This window comes from Oncorhynchus gorbuscha, linkage group LG23, assembly GCF_021184085.1.
Source record: "Oncorhynchus gorbuscha isolate QuinsamMale2020 ecotype Even-year linkage group LG23, OgorEven_v1.0, whole genome shotgun sequence".
Classification (NCBI taxonomy): domain Eukaryota; kingdom Metazoa; phylum Chordata; class Actinopteri; order Salmoniformes; family Salmonidae; genus Oncorhynchus; species Oncorhynchus gorbuscha.
In genome coordinates, this window is record NC_060195.1 from 63,304,124 (window position 1) to 63,310,123 (window position 6,000).

Consider the following 6,000-nt stretch of genomic DNA (forward strand, 5'->3'; position numbering starts at 1 on the left):
CAGGTTAAAACTGAGATTGTATGGCAGGATAAAACTGAGATTGTATGGCAGGATAAGGCTGAGATTGTATGGCAGGTTAAAGCTGATATTGTATGGCAGGTTAAGGCTGAGATTGTATGGCAGGATAAAACTGAGATTGTATGGCAGGATAAAGCTGAGATTGTATGGCAGGATAAGGCTGAGATTGTATGGCAGGATAAAGCTGAGATTGTATGGCAGGTTAAAACTGAGATTGTATGGCAGGATAAAGCTGAGATTGTATGGCAGGATAAGGCTGAGATTGTATGGCAGGATAAAGCTGAGATTGTATGGCAGGATAAGGCTGAGATTGTATGGTAGGTTAAAGCTGAGATTGTATGGCAGGATAAAGCTGAGATTGTATGGCAGGATAAAGCTGAGATTGTATGGCAGGATAAGGCTGAGATTGTATGGCAGGATAACGCTGAGATTGTATGGCAGGTTAAGGCTGAGATTGTATGGCAGGATAAAGCTGAGATTGTATGGCAGGATAAAGCTGAGATTGTATGGCAGGATAAGGCTGAGATTGTATGGCAGGATAAAGCTGAGATTGTATGGCAGGTTAAGGCTGATATTGTATGGCAGGATAAAGCTGAGATTGTATGGCAGGTTAAAACTGAGATTGTATGGCAGGATAAAGCTGAGATTGTATGGCAGGATAAGGCTGAGATTGTATGGCAGGTTAAAACTGAGATTGTATGGCAGGTTAAACCTGAGATTGTATGGCAGGATAAAGCTGAGATTGTAAGGCAGGGTAAGGCTGAGATTGTATGGCAGGTTAAAGCCGAGATTGTATGGCAGGATAAGGCTGAGATTGTATGGCATGTTAAAACTGAGATTGTAAGGCAGGATAAAGCTGAGATTGTATGGCAGGTTAAGGCGGAGATTGTATGGCAGGATAAAGCTGAGATTGTATGGCAGGATAAGGCTGAGATTGTATGGCAGGATAAAGCTGAGATTGTATGGCAGGTTAAGGCTGAGATTGTATGGCAGGATAAAGCTGAGATTGTATGGCAGGTTAAAACTGAGATTGTATGGCAGGTTAAAACTGAGATTGAATGGCAGGTTAAAGGTGAGATTGTATGGCAGGTTAAAACTGAGATTGTATGGCAGGTTAAAGGTGAGATTGTATGGCAGGTTAAAACTGAGATTGTATGGCAGGTTAAAGGTGAGATTGTATGACAGGTTAAAACTGAGATTGTATGGCAGGATAAAACTGAGATTGTATGGCAGGATAAGGCTGAGATTGTATGGCAGGTTAAAGCTGATATTGTATGGCAGGTTAAGGCTGAGAATGTATGGCAGGATAAAGCTGAGATTGTATGGCAGGATAAGGCTGAGATTGTATGGCAGGATAAAGCTGAGATTGTATGGCAGGTTAAAACTGAGATTGTATGGCAGGATAAAGCTGAGATTGTATGGCAGGATAAAGCTGAGATTGTATGGCAGGATAAGGCTGAGATTGTATGGCAGGATAAAGCTGAGATTGTATGGCAGGATAAGGCTGAGATTGTATGGCAGGTTAAAGCTGAGATTGTATGGCAGGATAAAGCTGAGATTGTATGGCAGGATAAAGCTGAGATTGTATGGCAGGATAAGGCTGAGATTGTATGGCAGGATAAAGCTGAGATTGTATGGCAGTTTAAGGCTGAGATTGTATGGCAGGATAAAGCTGAGATTGTATGGCAGGTTAAAACTGAGATTGTATGGCAGGATAAAGCTGAGATTGTATGGCAGGATAAGGCTGAGATTGTATGGCAGGATAAAGCTGAGATTGTATGGCAGGTTAAAACTGAGATTGTATTGCAGGATAAAGCTGAGATTGTATGGCAGGATAAGGCTGAGATTGTATGGCAGGATAAAGCTGAGATTGTATGGCAGGTTAAGGCTGAGATTGTATGGCAGGATAAAGCTGAGATTGTATGGCAGGTTAAAACTGAGATTGTATGGCAGGATAAAGCTGAGATTGTATGGCAGGTTAAGGCTGAGATTGTATGGCAGGATAAAGGTGAGATTGTATGGCAGGTTAAAACTGAGATTGTATGGCAGGTTAAAGGTGAGATTGTATGGCAGGTTAAAACTGAGATTGTATGGCAGGTTAAAGGTGAGATTGTATGGCAGGTTAAAACTGAGATTGTATGGCAGGATAAAACTGAGATTGTATGGCAGGATAAGGCTGAGATTGTATGGCAGGTTAAAGCTGATATTGTATGGCAGGTTAAGGCTGAGATTGTATGGCAGGATAAAACTGAGATTGTATGGCAGGATAAAGCTGAGATTGTATGGCAGGATAAGGCTGAGATTGTATGGCAGGATAAAGCTGAGATTGTATGGCAGGTTAAAACTGAGATTGTATGGCAGGATAAAGCTGAGATTGTATGGCAGGATAAGGCTGAGATTGTATGGCAGGATAAAGCTGAGATTGTATGGCAGGATAAGGCTGAGATTGTATGGTAGGTTAAAGCTGAGATTGTATGGCAGGATAAAGCTGAGATTGTATGGCAGGATAAAGCTGAGATTGTATGGCAGGATAAGGCTGAGATTGTATGGCAGGATAAAGCTGAGATTGTATGGCAGGTTAAGGCTGAGATTGTATGGCAGGATAAAGCTGAGATTGTATGGCAGGATAAAGCTGAGATTGTATGGCAGGATAAGGCTGAGATTGTATGGCAGGATAAAGCTGAGATTGTATGGCAGGTTAAGGCTGATATTGTATGGCAGGATAAAGCTGAGATTGTATGGCAGGTTAAAACTGAGATTGTATGGCAGGATAAAGCTGAGATTGTATGGCAGGATAAGGCTGAGATTGTATGGCAGGTTAAAACTGAGATTGTATGGCAGGTTAAACCTGAGATTGTATGGCAGGATAAAGCTGAGATTGTAAGGCAGGGTAAGGCTGAGATTGTATGGCAGGTTAAAGCCGAGATTGTATGGCAGGATAAGGCTGAGATTGTATGGCATGTTAAAACTGAGATTGTAAGGCAGGATAAAGCTGAGATTGTATGGCAGGTTAAGGCGGAGATTGTATGGCAGGATAAAGCTGAGATTGTATGGCAGGATAAGGCTGAGATTGTATGGCAGGATAAAGCTGAGATTGTATGGCAGGTTAAGGCTGAGATTGTATGGCAGGATAAAGCTGAGATTGTATGGCAGGTTAAAACTGAGATTGTATGGCAGGTTAAAACTGAGATTGAATGGCAGGTTAAAGGTGAGATTGTATGGCAGGTTAAAACTGAGATTGTATGGCAGGTTAAAGGTGAGATTGTATGGCAGGTTAAAACTGAGATTGTATGGCAGGTTAAAGGTGAGATTGTATGACAGGTTAAAACTGAGATTGTATGGCAGGATAAAACTGAGATTGTATGGCAGGATAAGGCTGAGATTGTATGGCAGGTTAAAGCTGATATTGTATGGCAGGTTAAGGCTGAGAATGTATGGCAGGATAAAGCTGAGATTGTATGACAGGATAAAGCTGAGATTGTATGGCAGGATAAGGCTGAGATTGTATGGCAGGATAAAGCTGAGATTGTATGGCAGGTTAAGGCTGAGATTGTATGGCAGGATAAAGCTGAGATTGTATGGCAGGATAAAGCTGAGATTGTATGGCAGGATAAGGCTGAGATTGTATGGCAGGATAAAGCTGAGATTGTATGGCAGGTTAAGGCTGATATTGTATGGCAGGATAAAGCTGAGATTGTATGGCAGGTTAAAACTGAGATTGTATGGCAGGATAAAGCTGAGATTGTATGGCAGGATAAGGCTGAGATTGTATGGCAGGTTAAAACTGAGATTGTATGGCAGGGTAAACCTGAGATTGTATGGCAGGATAAAGCTGAGATTGTAAGGCAGGGTAAGGCTGAGATTGTATGGCAGGTTAAAGCCGAGATTGTATGGCATGATAAGGCTGAGATTGTATGGCAGGTTAAAACTGAGATTGTAAGGCAGGATAAAGCTGAGATTGTATGGCAGGATAAAGCTGAGTTTGTATGGCAGGATAAAGCTGAGATTGTATGGCAGGATAAGGCTGAGATTGTATGGCAGGTTAAAGCTAAGATTGTATGGCAGGATAAAGCTGAGATTGTATGGCAGGATAAGGCTGAGATTGTATGGCAGGATAAAACTGAGATTGTATGGCAGGATAAAGCTGAGATTGTATGACAGGATAAGGCTGAGATTGTATGGCAGGATAAAGCTGAGATTGTATGGCAGGTTAAAACTGAGATTGTATGGCAGGATAAAGCTGAGATTGTATGGCAGGATAAAGCTGAGATTGTATGGCAGGATAAGGCTGAGATTGTATGGCAGGATAAAGCTGAGATTGTATGGCAGGATAAGGCTGAGATTGTATGGCAGGTTAAAGCTGAGATTGTATGGCAGGATAAAGCTGAGATTGTATGGCAGGATAAAGCTGAGATTGTATGGCAGGATAAGGCTGAGATTGTATGGCAGGATAAAGCTGAGATTGTATGGCAGGTTAAGGCTGAGATTGTATGGCAGGATAAAGCTGAGATTGTATGGCAGGATAAAGCTGAGATTGTATGGCAGGATAAGGCTGAGATTGTATGGCAGGATAAAGCTGAGATTGTATGGCAGGTTAAGGCTGATATTGTATGGCAGGAGAAAGCTGAGATTGTATGGCAGGTTAAAACTGAGATTGTATGGCAGGATAAAGCTGAGATTGTATGGCAGGATAAGGCTGAGATTGTATGGCAGGTTAAAACTGAGATTGTATGGCAGGTTAAACCTGAGATTGTATGGCAGGATAAAGCTGAGATTGTAAGGCAGGGTAAGGCTGAGATTGTATGGCAGGTTAAAACTGAGATTGTAAGGCAGGATAAAGCTGAGATTGTATGGCAGGATAAAGCTGAGATTGTATGGCAGGATAAAGCTGAGATTGTATGGCAGGAGAAGGCTGAGATTGTATGGCAGGTTAAAGCTAAGATTGTATGGCAGGATAAAGCTGAGATTGTATGGCAGGATAAGGCTGAGATTGTATGGCAGGATAAAACTGAGATTGTATGGCAGGATAAAGCTGAGATTGTATGACAGGATAAGGCTGAGATTGTATGGCAGGATAAGGCTGGGATTGTATGGCAGGATAAAGCTGAGATTGTATGGCAGGTTAAAACTGAGATTGTATGGCAGGATAAAGCTGAGATTGTATGGCAGGATAAAGCTGAGATTGTATGGCAGGATAAGGCTGAGATTGTATGGCAGGATAAAGCTGAGATTGTATGGCAGGATAAGGCTGAGATTGTATGGCAGGATAAGGCTGAGATTGTATGGCAGGATAAAGCTGAGATTGTATGGCAGGATAAGGCTGAGATTGTATGGCAGGATAAAGCTGAGATTGTATGGCAGGATAAGGCTGAGATTGTATGGCAGGTTAAAGCTGAGATTGTATGGCAGGATAAAGCTGAGATTGTATGGCAGGATAAAGCTGAGATTGTATGGCAGGATAAGGCTGAGATTGTATGGCAGGATAAAGCTGAGATTGTATGGCAGGTTAAGGCTGAGATTGTATGGCAGGATAAAGCTGAGATTGTATGGCAGGTTAAGGCTGAGATTGTATGGCAGGATAAAGCTGAGATTGTATGGCAGGATAAAGCTGAGATTGTATGGCAGGATAAGGCTGAGATTGTATGGCAGGATAAAGCTGAGATTGTATGGCAGGTTAAGGCTGATATTGTATGGCAGGATAAAGCTGAGATTGTATGGCAGGTTAAAACTGAGATTGTATGGCAGGATAAAGCTGAGATTGTATGGCAGGATAAGGCTGAGATTGTATGGCAGGTTAAAACTGAGATTGTATGGCAGGTTAAACCTGAGATTGTATGGCAGGATAAAGCTGAGATTGTAAGGCAGGGTAAGGCTGAGATTGTATGGCAGGTTAAAACTGAGATTGTAAGGCAGGATAAAGCTGAGATTGTATGGCAGGATAAAGCTGAGATTGTATGGCAGGATAAAGCTGAGATTGTATGG